At 40.9% G+C, this 15141-nt stretch overlaps 1 non-coding gene across 1 annotated transcript; it reads left to right on the top strand.

Moving 5' to 3' along the window:
- Positions 1 to 1424: 1424 nt before the first annotated feature.
- LOC145401847 (5S ribosomal RNA) lies at positions 1425 to 1543 on the top strand. The gene has a single exon (XR_013897687.1). It is a non-coding gene; the product is annotated as a 5S ribosomal RNA (ribosomal RNA).
- The last annotated feature ends 13598 nt before the right edge of the window (positions 1544 to 15141 follow it).

Raw genomic sequence — 15141 nt, 5'->3', positions numbered from 1 at the left:
TGCACTCAAATCAAATATCCAGACTGGGTAATTGCCATCATCAATATACCCGTGGCATTATTTACGATTCAATACGTCAAACACTTATGTAAATTAGTACTTTTTCTGTATGTAATTATGCCATGTTTTATCAAGACTATTTTCCTGTCTCGAGGTAAAGGTCTGGCCAGAAATTACTTAAACATGAATAAACTCACACAGGTTAATCCTGAGAGTCATAATCGAAAGATAAATTTATAACGTTTCCCATACGCTTATCACAGGAAATTATGGCATATTTTGGAAACTAATAAAGGAGAGGTCCCAGTTTTAATGACGGTATCCTTGAAAGATACATCTCTAATTATTGTCCGTTTTAATAACTTGAAAAAGATCCGAAACTCCGTTCAGCACAGTCAATGTACGACAAATATTGGAGGCTCGATATGAATAGTAATCAAGGAGTCTCATTCTAACCTCGTAACTAAGACTCATCGAATGTCATGCAAGTACGACCTCGTAATCTAGTTATGGGAGTGGCTCAATATCGTCAAGTGAAAATAAGTGAAAATAAGCGTTATGAGGAACACACTGAGGTGGTTTGGCCATGTGGAGAGGATGAAGGGTGAAAGACTGACGAAGAGAGTGTATGTGAGTGAGGTGGAGGGGAGAAGAGGGAGGGGGAGGCCGAGGATGAGATGGAGGGATGGGGTGGAGAGGTATATGAGAGAGGGGGGTGTGAGTTGGGAGCAGGGCAGTGAAATGGCGGGGGACGGCGACTTGGAGGCGATTTGTTTGTGGCCACCCCAAACGGGATTGAGGCGTCTGGCAATAGATAGATAGATAGAGAAAATAAGATGAGTTGTTATTGTCGTTGCTCAACCCCCGGTCCATCTGATAGAGCAAACCCGTCGACCACATGTAAACACCCGCCCCTACGGAGTTAACCCATAGGTTTTCTACACCACTGATGTTTCTGAGTCTTAGTGTGGCATATGCTGTGCAGTGCTCCGTTAAGTGTGCTTTGTTATGTAGGCTTATTCTAATAGCTGGGTACGTGTCGTCTGTAATTCCATCCAACTCATATCTAAGCCGGTGGATAGCGAGGGCTGGGCGATGTCTTGCTCAGCGTCTATTTACCTGATCATCTCTATTTAAGGACACCGGCGATGGAACAAAACAAGCATTGTAACTAAGAACTCATTTCTACTTCATAAAAACGACTACCGTAACCGAATTAAATGTAACCATGACTTAGTACTGAAGTTGGGGAAGAGGTCCAGTTCTATAAAGTAAAGTAAAAAACAGAGAGACCATAGTATTAGCTGTTGACCCGTGCACTTCATCAAAGGTATATTCATACATATATTCTCACCTCTCCCACAGGACTGGATGATAAACAAAATACACGTGGACTGTGATGAGACAATATTGTGTTGTGTTTACCTAGCGGTCATACCACGTTGAGTACACCGCTTCCCATCCGATCAGCGAAGTTAAGCAACGTTGGGTCTGGTTAGTACTTGGATGGGTGACCGCCTGGGAACACCAGATGCTGTTGGCATCCCTACGTGTCAAGTGGGGTTGGTGGAGGATTAGTGCCCCTCCCTGTAAAGCAATTAACTCTAAGCCTTTGGCCACCCCGTTTGGGATACATGGCATCTGGCAATGAATGAATGAATGTTTACCTAGCGTTAGATGAGGTAGACATGTATGATGAGGAGAAGCAGGACGCAGTATTATACTTTAACACAAATTTAGGTAGAAACAAGGTGAGGAGAATGGACAGAAGAAAACCGGAGCTTGTAAAGTAAATAAGAGTTATAAAATCTCACAAACTTCACCAGTATTCAATATGCAGCAACAACAGTTACTGCGTACTGGATGAAACAAGCAAATAAACTTACAAGGTAGAAATGGAATTCAAACAGACAGGGTTTCTGGAATATACTCCGGATATAGCAACAAAAAAGAATGGTTACAATGGCGACGTGTAACAAGTGCTTGGTGGATAATGATTTAGGAAAGAGTGAGGTACAAATCAAAGTGTTACAGGTTGGGAAATCATGATATACCGGGAGGGAGGAGACTTATCCTACTGGCATCTCCACGATACACAAGATGGAAGGCTACGTGGATCAACACCTCCACCTGCTCTCTCTCTCTCTCTCTCTCTCTCAGCGACTCACATTATCATAAGGTACGTTTTTCTATGCAGCTGCTTTAAATTCAGACACGAATTCACCTGATATCCTACCTGCCCACTTACCTGTCAGCCAACACACCTGCCTGTTAATTACTGGTCACGGAGACGGATTAGGTGTTAAATGGCCAGGTGAAGTTAATTGCCTTAATTATAGGGCTGGTGATGGAGCGGCAAGGTGTGGAAAGAAAAAGAAATATAGACAAAAAGAATGCATACCGGTATTAAAGAGAGAGAGAGAGAGAGAGAGAGAGAGAGAGACAGACAGACAGACAGACAGACAGACAGACAGAGACAGTCAGAGACAGAGACAGAAACGGAGACAGACAGACAGACTGAAAAAGAGTCACCGACAGAAAGACACAGTCACTCTGACGCATAGACAGACAGGCGGACAAACAGACAGACAGATAGACAGAAAGACTGGCAAACAGACAGGCAGTCATACAGACAAAAAAAACAAGCTAGCTAGCCAGTCAGACAGATACATAGACAAAGACTGACTGAATGACACAGACTGATAGGGGGACAGAGACTCTGAGAAAGACACACTCGATAAAGAGACAAGCAGACAGGGAGAAAGACAGGGAGAGACAGCAAACGATGCAAGGACCGGAAACAGCGACAACGACAGACAGCCTAAGTGTGCGTCCACACGTGTGCTGGAACAAGTGCTGGCAACATGCAAGGAATACGGCAACGAACACGCTGCAAACATGTCAGGAACAGCAGCGTCCAGATCATGTTGGCAACATCAGGATGAAGTCTCAGCTGCCTGGAATTGACACATGTATCCCATCGCTTCTGCTGCCAGTGTTCGAAGCTGCACTGAAACATGTTTGAATACATCTGTCCAAATGCTGCTGCATACATGTAACCTGACATGTTGCCAGCTGTGTTGCCAACATATATGTTCAAGGGCACGTGTGGACGCGCACTTAGGTAGACAAAGATAGAAGAAGACAGAAACAGAGAGATCTGGCAGAAACGGACAATGGAAAAGGACATTAGTAGGCAAAGAGGGACATGGGCAATAGAAGGAAAAAAATAATGCAGTTAGAAAATGGGATAGTCAGCAGGAGGAGGGATATACAGATCGCAAAGGTTCCCAAGGGTATGCAGGATATTTTATAAACACCTAAAATACACTTACATGATTTTGTGCATATTATTAAGATAGTTATGAAATATACAGGAACACTGGATCCCAGAGTATGTGTGTTTATATGGGTTGACATTTGTCCTAGTAAATACCTTTAAAAACAATTTAATGGAAAGCTGGGTCTGGAGCTATTGGGTAAACAAACAACTGTGACGTGAAGAGATTTGGTGAAAAAATAAAGGGAAGGTTTAAGGTCAAAAGTATTTGGTAGAAAAAAAGAATGAGAGAAAGGAAGTCAGGAAGGAAGAAGAAGAAGAAGAAAGGAAGAAGAAGAAGAAGAAGAAGAAGAAGAGAAGAAGAAGAAGAAGAAGAGAAGAAGAAGAAGAAGAAGAAGAAGAAGAAGAAAGAAAGAAAATAAAGAAAAGAAAGAACGAAAGAAAGAAAGAAGGTAAGAAAAAAGAAATTGAGGGAATACGGCATAATAATACAGAAAATCGATGAATGGATGGATGATTGAGTGGATGGGTATTTGGAATGATGATTTGTTGTTGTTGAGAGAGAGAGAGAGAGAGAGAGAGAGGAAAATAATTAAAAAAAAAGATCACCTGTATATTCTGTTGATGTTAGATCTCTGAACTCCATGTGTGGGGGATGTCCTCCGTCAGATAATCACATATGGTGCTGTGATATCTGTACATTAATAAAGAGTTTATAGCGTGGAACATGTTAGTTGGTAATTTTCAAGTAACCCAAGTACCAGAGGCCATTCTGACACTAAACACAATCGTCCGGCCGTAGAAATAATGTAATGGAAACGCTGGCTTTTTGAGGAATGGAATGAATAAACTCAGTAGATAGCCTTAATCCGTGTTTTCACTTCACTATCAATACAATAAATCATAACGTAATATTTATTCTTTTACTGCATTACTCCCCCCCCCCTCTCTATTTCTTCTCTCAAATAACTGAGTTTGTCTATCCGTCTATATATCTGTTTATGTATGTATCTATCCATCAATTTACCTATCCATGTCTGTCTATCTCTGTCCATCTGCCTGCCTATTTGTCACATTGCCTATCTATCTATCTGTCTACCTATATACCTATATATTATTATTTATCTATCTATCCATTACTCTCTTGTGGATGACTATTTCCATTTGTCACTCAGCCATCTGAGGTCCGTCAGCATTTAATTGCTATTATTTCCACTTATCGCTATTAATCTCCCTCCATCTCTGGTGTTCCAAATATATACAGTATCTCAGTTACCTATAACCTACCTTGCTTATTGCTATCTGAATACCATCCTCCTATATTGATATTCATCTCTGTGGTTTGCTGAAAACTTCTGATATCTATCTATCTATCTATCTATCTATCTATCTATCTATATATATATATATATATATATATATATATATATATATTCTATCACCTTTCTTTCCTTCATCGATTTCCCCGTCACCCACCTGTCAGTCACCCAATATCTGTTATCCATCTACTGTTGTTTATCTATCAACCCTTCTCTCACTTCTCTATCATATATCTATTTTTTGTGTATTTACCTCCTGTTTCCATCTATCGTCCATCCCCCACCCATCTATCGCCCAGTTATCGTCTATCTATCACACATATATCACCTTATATCAACTATTAACTTTTTATCCACTTTCCATCGTCCAGCTATCACACATCTACGACCATCCATCGTCTTTCTATGCCCATTCTTTCGCTTACTTTATTTCCCATCTATTTTCCTCACTCATCTATCTCTATATCCCATGTATCGTTCATCTATTTCCCATATATCGTTCATCTATTTCCCATATATCGTTCATCTATTTCCCAGGCATCGTTCATCTATTTCCCATATATCGTTCTTCTATTTCCCATATATCGTTCTTCTATTTCCCATATATCGTTCAACTATTTCCCAGGCATCGTTCAACTATTTCCCAGGTATCGTTCAACTATTTCCATCCATTTCCTCCGTTCCATCCTCTCTCCAGCCTCCACGTATCGTCCATCAAAAAACATGTCAGATTAGGGATTTCCACCTCCCTCTGATTTATGCTGGGAAATAATGCCTTTGCGATAGATGGGACGATTGATAGCCTGAGAGAGAGAGAGAGAGAGAGAGATCATGATGATGTAGAAGATGGAAGGGACTGATATTAATAGGAAGAGTATTAGGCACGGCTTGAGGAGAGAGAGAGAGAGAGAGAGAGAGAGAGAGAGAGTGTTAGACACGGCTTAAGGAGAGAGAGAGAGAGAGAGAGAGAGAGAGAGAGAGAGAGAGAGAGAGATTCATATTTTAGAGGCACATGCTATACACATTTTCCGGCCTTAACTAAGTGAGACGGCCTTGAGGAAATGAAGATAGAACAGCAAGAAGGTCTTTTCCACAATCCTAACACTCCCCGGCATGAGCTGAAGATGAAGGTGTACAAAATTGTCACACGGAAGCTGAATAAGCCTGAAGCAAAAATCTTAGGAATGTCAGAATTTTGTAATAAGCCTGGTGTGTGCATACAGGCAGTGTCAAAGTGAAGAGAATCTTCTAGTGGATACACCTTTCTTGAAATAAACTTAACACTGGTAGCATATACAATGTAGTTCTTATAGACTGCTCTCATTATTGCCATCCACCGTAAAGGTGAACGAAGTCTTATATATATATATATATATATATATATATATATATATATATATATATATATATATATATATATATATATATATATAAAGGGAGCCATGGTGATATCATACACTATCACCAAATTGTAAGTGCTGATCACCATGCATTGCAATGCAGATATTGGAAATGGTCACAACTTGTTTTGGTAGTGTATCCGACTCGTCCACGGTGTTAATGTTATAGATATCCTATGATGTAAATTAAGCTGGGGAATTCAGAGATTGAGGCCGTTACAAATCGTAGGTTGGTGAATAGCTGCTGTATATAACTTCTTTGTTTCTACGTTATAAAGTTCTTCAAGATTATTAAACACTGAGTAATTTCTCTAAAAACAAGCTCAGTTAGTGCACTGACATAACTCTCACCTCTAAAGGGTAGAGCTAATCACATAACAGTTCTGAATATCTATTGCTTTTATATCTTCATATCTGTGTGAAATTCAGAAACCATAGGCCCACTCTAGGTGTAGCTTAACTAAGCTTTAATACGTGGGTCAAATTAATAATGTTTTAAAAGCGAAACTTCTGTTAATCAGTCATGGTATTTTATTCTCCTTCTGCACTTTCTCCTTAACATGGTGAGAGAAGAAACATTCTTGAAACTGAATTACAAGGTTCACAAGGATTTTGCTTTTTAATCCTGGGCCACCATTGCCACTTGAGCTCCTATCACTCTGTCAGATCGGCTAGCATTTGCTAAGAGCATTGTACTATAATCGTGTGTGTGTGTGTGTGTGTGTGTGTGTGTGTGTGTGTGTGTGTATGTGTGTGTGTGTGTGTGTGTGTGTGTGTGTGTGTGTGTGTTGTTACAGACCGTGTAGGGAGTCTGACTCTGAGGGTCAAATAAATGGCAACGAAACTTGAACAAATAAAACTTACTTTACTTACAAAATCTCTCCACAACACACCATAGAAATAGGTTCTTTTACATAATAAACTTTTACACAGAGGGACATTTCTGTATTAAGTAGAATCACTCATAAACCTACTCAGACAAGATCAGTTAATTGAGTATAATATGGGAACAGTTCCATAACTAGGCTGTTATGTACAAATTTAATGCAAATTCCTAACTTAAGACGATGTCTTGTAGTATTTCCTACACTATATCACAAAGCAAAGAGAGGGACTTAGAAGAGGCTGGAGTCGAGACAGAAATCCTCTTCCATCTCTAGCCACTCAGTAGCCATACCTCTTTTTCCTTCACCAAACTATCTGAACAGCAACATTATATCAGTTTCCAGTAATCTCTTCGAGAGGGTGGGCATACCAGGTTATTCAGTTGGGGTCGACTGCTGCATTCTGTTGGGGACGGTCCTCATCAGTAGAGTTTGGCTCTGTCTGCTTTCTCTTCTTGTAACCCGACACAAGTTCATCTTTATCATTCCTGATACACTGTGTTCCAGACTTGGCCATAGCTGGGTCAGTATTGATGGTAACTTGACCCAAGGTCAGCTGAGATGGGACAATATCACACAGTCACTTCACGCAGACAAACCCAATATGAGTAGCCAGGCAGCAGCTGGAAACAGTGTGTAGTGCAGTCAAAACTGGAAAAAAGGATTTTGATGAAACTTGGCAACATAGTTGGAACTGCTTCCCAGATGGACCAGTTTCAATTTCACGTCAATATATCTTTTCTGAAGGGGTGTTGTGACCTCTAATACTTGTCCCCATTGGTATTACATGTGCACAAGGAAGAGGCAATGGGGCATTTCCATGGAGTTTCATACTTCCTTGCAAAGAGAGAGAGAGAGAGAGGTTACGCATCTACACTCTGATGCCTAATATTTAATTGATGCTACGAACAGACGATTTTATTCAGCAGAAAATGGTGGTGGTTGTGGTGGTGGTGGTAGTTGTGGGGATGGTGGTGGTAGGAGTGATGTTGTTGGTGGTGGTGGTAGCTGTGGTAATGGTGGTAGTTGTGGTGGTGGTGTTGATGATGGCGATAACTGTAATGGCAGTGGTGGTGGTAGTTGTTGTGGTGGTGCTGCTGGTGGTAGCTGTGGTGATGATGGTGGTGGTGGTGGTGCTGGTGGTAGGTATGATGATAGTGGTGGTGGTGGTGGTAGCTGTGATGATGATATTGGTGGTGGTAGCTGTGATGATGATATTGGTGGTGGTAGCTGTGATGATGATACTGGTGGTGGTAGTTGTGATGATGATGGTGGTGGTGGTGGTGGTGGTAATTATGGAGATGGTGGTGGTGGTGATGGTAATTGTAGAGGTGGTGGTGGTGGTGGTGGTAGCTGTGGTGGTGTTGGTGGTGGTGGTAGCTGTGATGATGATAGGAGTGATGGTGCTGGTGGTAGGTATGATGATAATGGTAGGTATGATGATAATGGTAGGTATGATGATGGTGGTAGGTGTGATGATGATACTGGTGGTGGTAACTGATGATGATAGTGGTGGTGGTAGCTGTGATGATGATACTAGTGGTGGTAGTTGTGATGATGATACTGGTGGTGGTAACTGATGATGATAGTGGTGGTGGTAGGTGTGATGATGATACTGGTGGTGGTAACTGATGATGATAGTGGTGGTGGTTGCTGTGATGATGATACTAGTGGTGGTAGTTGTGATGATGATGGTTGCTGTGGTGGTGGTAGCTGTGATGATGATGGTGGTGTTGGTAGCTATGATGATGATACTGGTGGTGGTATTTGTGATGATGATGATGGTGGTGGTGGTGGTAACTATGGTGGCGGCGGTGGTGGTAGCTGTGGTGGTGGTGGTGGTGGTAGCTGTGGTGATGATACTGGTGGAGGTAGCTGTGGTAATGTTTGATGGTTGTAGCTGTGGTGATAATACTGGTGGTGGTAGGTGTGGTGGCGGTAGCTGTACAGATGCAAAGTTTGGTTCAGAGACAGCTCTAATTAGGACAACTGCTGAGTGGCCCAGTAAGGATACTGGCTCTTGTAGGCTACTGGAGTTGTCATCACAACAAGCCATTTACTGGTATTAACCATCTTAGGTAGCTAGGCTCACTCAGCAGGCTACAGACGTCTGGTATTAGTTGGAATACAGAACTAGAGTTACCCTGACCCTGAAAGGGTTGATGGTACCAGTATCAGTGGCATGCACAAACAATCTAAGGGGTAGGGGCTCTCGCTGAGAAAAGTGGGTACCACATCATTTGCCACTACTAACAGAGAGAGAGAGAGAGAGAGAGAGAGAGACTAAGTAAATCATTATGATGGCTGTAAAGCTTCCTCAGCGATGAGCATTGTATACTCGTATTACAACTTAAGTATTCTTTTGTATGCTGCTCATGGAAACTATGTTTATAACTAACCCGGACAGCTTGGCATCAGTGTGACTTAGAGCTCCCTGTATGCGGGAATTTTTCCTGAAATACTGTTTCCAAACCATCATAATTCGGTAACTACACAACCTAGAACAGCCCATGGATGATCCCCACTCACCAGTTCTTCGTCTCTCAACTGCGCATATCCCCAGGTCTCTGGGTCGAGGAATTGTGGAGCGAGAAAATGAGGTAGAGAGATAATTTTGGGTGGGTCGCAGCAAGGTTGTGTCCGTATGAGCACGCGTGTGAGTCGGTGGTTTGGGCGGGTAAGCCGCGCAGGTCAGGGTGGCCCGGGCAGGGTGGGGCTTCCACACTCTCACTCCTCCTTGCCACCCTTCCCACCCTTCTTCCTCTGCCTCTGCCATTGCCACATGAATGAATCATCACACCCTTCATGTATGGATTACTCTTGTTATTTGCCCAGTTCTTACCGTTCCTGAGTGACACTGCCATCCAGTATCTATCTATCTATCGCCAGACGCCTTAATCTCGTACGGGGTGGTCACATTCAGTATGCTGGGAGAATATGGATCATACATTGCGAGACACAGTACTTGCCATGTAAGATCACGTTCATTTTCATTGAAAGATGTTTCTATGTCCTGAAAGGTCACTTTCATTTTCATTCAAACATGTTCCTATGTCCTGAAAAGTCACTTTCATTTTCATTCAAACATGTTTCTATGTCATGAAAGGTCATTCTCCTTTTCACCTGAGCTCGTTTTTTGTACCAGCAGTTTTCCTTATCGTCTAGCATTATATGCATAAAAGGCACTTACTTGGCTGTCTTCCTCCTTTACTACAGGAATTTCGCTGAATTCTGAATTGTTTTTGCTACAGCACTTATTTTTACATATATTGCAAGGTTATTTTCACTTTCACTCAAGTTCGTTTTTTATGTCAATTTTTATACACTATGATACAAAACCACTGTACAGGTGCCCTGAAGGATCACTCTCATTCTCACTCCAACAGTTGTGTTCTTTACTGGATGACACAAAACCACTCTACAGTTGGGCTCATAACATTTATTTTTATTACCATACTTTTTCTAGCCTTCTATAACATATATATATTGCACTTATTTTCTGCAATCTTACTTCATTAATTGAACATCAAGTCTCCTTATTTTTGTAAAAACACTTGTTCCGGACACTGAAAGTTTTCCTAAAGTATTTTTGTGTCCCACTTTATTTCATTTTTTCATGGCCAGATTTACATTATGAACAATTCCCCGCACATCTGGGAGGCATCAGGCTGTGGGTGGTGGTGAGGTGACGGTGACACTTGAGCACCACAAAGGTGCCACAAAGGTGGCTGGAGGGCTAATGTGCAGCGTCTATGTTGTATGTGACTTTTGGCCATTCGACATTTGCCTTCAGCGTTCGACACCTCAAAGGGCTCTCCCGAGGCATAAGTAGGGTAGGGGAATGTCCTCGCGCTCTAGAGGGTCCTCAGGATCACTCTTGAGTGGCGGCAAGGAACTATGGAAGGAGCCACAAGAGGATGGTCAGGACACATCACTCCTTCCTCAGGCTTCAACTCCCCACTTGACAATGATGATACTCTCATTTCCAGTTCTATTCCAGTTGCACTGTCGCTCAACCCTTTCCTTGCACAAGTGGAAGGCTTAGCAGCGATGGAGGTGGCAGGGACCAGGCATTTACCAGCAGGTACAAGCGAATGCAGAATAAATATCCATCGTTCCTACGCCTCCTGCTTTCCGAAAAAGACTGGTATTATCACTTGTCTGCCTCCTATATGCCTCAGTCACACGCTGGGCAACACAGAAAATAAGACGGTTATAAACACTGGCGGGAATGGGAAAAGGTCTACGAGTATGTCCGTCACCCAAGGCATCCCGAGCACTGTGTTTAGACAGCACTCTCTCACCTGAGTTTTAGATTTAAAAAAAAAAATCAAGAAGAGCACACAGCGGAATATAATCAGTCCTGCAGAGCACGATGGTATCATTTATGGCAACTCATCCAATACCGATGCATGAGATTCAGCTTGTGTGTGTGTGTGTGTGTGGATTTAAAATAAACTTCCCAAGTGTGTTGATTTCTTTGCTGCGAAAGTTTTGCATTATGTACAATGTTCAGCCATGATTTTTAGAGGGACTAGACCTCCTCACCAGACAATAATTTCCCAGACATAGTGAGAGGAGGGCAAATCTACCTGTCTATCAACCTCTCTCTCTCTCTTTGAATTATATATATATATATATATATATATATATATATATATATATATATATATATATATATATATATATATATATATATATATATATATATATATTTCTCTCTTTTCTTTGAGATGAACAGAAGAAGGAAAAACAAATTAAAAAAAAATCCATACACCAGATTACAAGTGTCTTCCATTCATAAAAAGTCTGTAACAGTTGGACGTGAACCGCTGTAGGTTAAAGTTTGGGGGAAAACAAATCTGGGGAGGTGAGTTCCTAAGAGAAGCAGTTCAGGAAATAACGTAATTCTGACAGGCAGAAATTTTGCAACATATCTATGTGACAATGAAGTCACGGGTGCTATCAGATTCCTGGTTTGCGCTGGGGAAGGCGTGGAGAGGTGGCGCAATGAATGCAGGTTCGTCAAAGCATTTGCCACAAAAGTATCTAAATAATGCACGGGAGGTAACATTCCATCCTACTTGTAGGAGAAGTAGATCATTTGTGATTGCTGAGTTAGTATTTTTTTTTTATTTCTTTGTTTTGAATTATCCCCAGTTATTTTAATGCAGCCACTCCACATCCATTCCACAAAGGTGAGCAATATTCGAGCAGAAAGCACACAAGACTTAGTAAAGGAGCTACAAATTCTATACAATAATCCTAGTTTCTTTGAGGCGATTTCAGAAAGTGGTTTAACGTGAGAGGTCCAATTGAGGGTATTGTTAAGCAAAACACCAAAAATTTCATTACTTTTTGTAGTACGAATATTGGTTGCACTCAACGTAATACAGGAGTCAGGAAATATCTGTCTCATAGTAAACTGGATATATTTGGTTTCCCAGCACTAACTGAGAAAATGTTATGTTGTCCTGATTCACTGATCTTAGATAAGTCTTAATTTGTATTGCTGTGCTGAGTTTGGAGTTAGAGATATCAAACACTATGAATGGGTGTTTAAGTGTGAAGAAACTATGATGCGTCAAGTTATCTGCATATGAGTCAATGGGGTTATGAGTGACAGACAAGGGATCATAAGTATGGATGAGGAACAGGGTTGGAGCCAGGACTGATCCTTGTGGCATACCAGCATTAGCCGAGTGGATATTGTACTATACATCATCTATTTTTATTTTTATCTTTCTGTTCTTGAAATATGAGGAACTCAATGGGACAGATGTTAGGCTGTAGCAAGGGAGTTTTGACAAGGAATTGTGCCAAAGTCTGTCAAAAGCTTTGGAAATATCAAGGGCTACTGCATATGTTTCTCATGTTGGTCAGTTTACTGAAACACTGTATGACTAATGAGAGTGAGTATATCAACAGTGGATATTTCATGGAGAAAATCATAATATGGTCACTAATTAAGTTGTTAGAATCAAGATGTTTGACACCCTGCTTTTTACTGACAATCTCAAATACTTTACAGAGAAATGTGATGACTATGGGTCTGTAATCAGAGGTATCAGAGAAACTTCTTCTCTTTGGAACTGAGTAGACATTGGCTACTTTTCGAGAATTAGGTAATGTATGAGTACGTAATTTAGCTAGAAGAGGAGCAAGTTCTGGGGAGCACTTTTTCAAAACTACTGAAGGAAATTCATCTGGACCTGGAGCCTTGTTGGTTGATAAATTGTCTAGGATAGATTTTACCTCTCTAATCTGTATCTTTTATGCAGCATTTTCAGGAGAGTTAATTTCTAGTACAGGGAAGTTCTTACTGACTTCCTCTAAGGTAAAGTTTCTGGGAAACATACTGGTAAGAATTTTATCTTTTCCACAAAGGTCATTTACAGTGTTTCCATCTGAAGATTTTAGCTGGGGAATGGGTGATGACTTGTTAAAGTTACTATTGAAATAACTGAGAGTTGACCAGAATATTATCTTGTCGTTAGGATTATATAATAGTTTGGATGCTTGGTTGTGAAGGAAAATTGAATTGGCGAGATATATTACTGTTTGTGCGTGATTTCTAGCAATTTTAAAGTGATTGAGGGATTCGGTAGTTTTTTTAATTTAGGTAACAATTGTACACTAAAGACTTTTGGGTCGTTGCTCGGGCACAGTTGCTGTCTAACCATTTTGAGGAGTCCGATCTTTTATAGTATGACTCGCCTACGTTTGCGGCTGTGGTGTGGCCCGCACAAGTGTACAGTGTTGCCACGTTTTCTATACCGTTATCTCTCTCTCTCTCTCTCTCTCTCTCTCTCTCTCTCTCTCTCTCTCTCCTGGCGGGAAATGTGAGCCACCCTGAGTACTTTTGATTCTTTTATAAGTTATTTATAATTGTGCTTTCATTTGTTAATTTGGTTTTGTTATATTTAGTGATGCCGACAATGCATTCAATGCATGCCCCTCTCCTGCCTCTCTCTCTCTCTCTCTCTCTCTCTCTCTCTCCGACTGGGTGTGGAAGTGTTGCCGCTCGCGAGTGAGTTTTTTTTTTTTTTTTTTACTTCGGTATTGGCATATGCCTACTATTTTGTCCTACATATTAGCTTATGATTATAAATGTGATTATTCCTCGTCCTTAAAATTATGGTAAAAGCCGGTAAATGTGAGCATTTTTCCCTAGCAACACCTGTACAAGCTATGGTTGGGTCTACGGAGGTACGTACTTTACCTTAGGCCAGACTGGGTAAGTGTTGCCACTCACAAGAATTACATGAATTATTTCTTTTACTTTGGATATTGGCATATTACTTCTTTTTTCAGGCTCATTATCTTATATCCATAACTGTGATATTATTACCCACCCTAAAACTACGCTAAAAACCATTAAAAGTGACTACAATTTCTTTTAGCAACACAGTACAATATGTATGCCATGTTTCTGTGTTACTGTATAAATATTTTATGCATAATAAGATTACTGTTGATTCATCCATCAAAATACACAAGTGTAAGTTTTATTCATCTGAATTTATCGAATTTGTGATGCCTTGTACATAAATAGCTTCCGTTTCACATCGCAAGTTGGGGAAACGTGGCACCATTGTACACAGGTGCGGGCCACACCACAGCCGCAAACGTGCGCGAGTCCTACTATAGTAAATTGTTGGCTGGGTATGAACTGTTCCATACCAACTTGTATTAACTCATTATTGTGGGACTGGGTAGAACTGATGCCAGTGGAGAAGAAAGACTGCCACGGAATATCAGCTAGATAATTTCTAAATCCATCCCATTCTGCCCTATCAAAGGGCCTACTGGTTTCCCTGACTGGTTAAGAACGGGGAGGTTTTGGGTAATTGACTAATAAGGCTTTGATGAGACTGTGGTCGGAGTATCCAAGTGGTGACAGTATCTCTGTCCTGTATTGATCTGGGTTATTTTTCAGGAATAGGTGCAAGAGACAGGCACTATGGTCAGTATTATCTGATATTCTGGTTGGTTGTTTTACCAGTTTCGTGAGATTAAATGATTCTGCGAACAGCTCGCGTTCTAGACCAGTACTATCAGTCCTGGCAGAATGCAGTAACCATTCTAAATTACGGATGTTAAAATAACCCAGGATGGTAATTTAAGTAGTAAGGGTGAGGATAGGGTTAGTCATTTGTGTAGATATGGAGTCAAATACACTAAAGTCTGACGAGGCATTGAAAGGGCGATAAAACTAAATAGATGTGTTTTATTATGTTTAGGTAATTTAGTTTGAA

This window comes from Coenobita brevimanus, chromosome 56 (assembly GCF_032717465.1).
Source record: "Coenobita brevimanus isolate Jiangsu-jjx chromosome 56, ASM3271746v2, whole genome shotgun sequence".
NCBI lineage: Eukaryota > Metazoa > Arthropoda > Malacostraca > Decapoda > Coenobitidae > Coenobita > Coenobita brevimanus.
The sequence above is the reverse complement of the archived record's forward strand: the minus strand, read 5'-3'. Positions and strand labels throughout refer to the sequence as shown.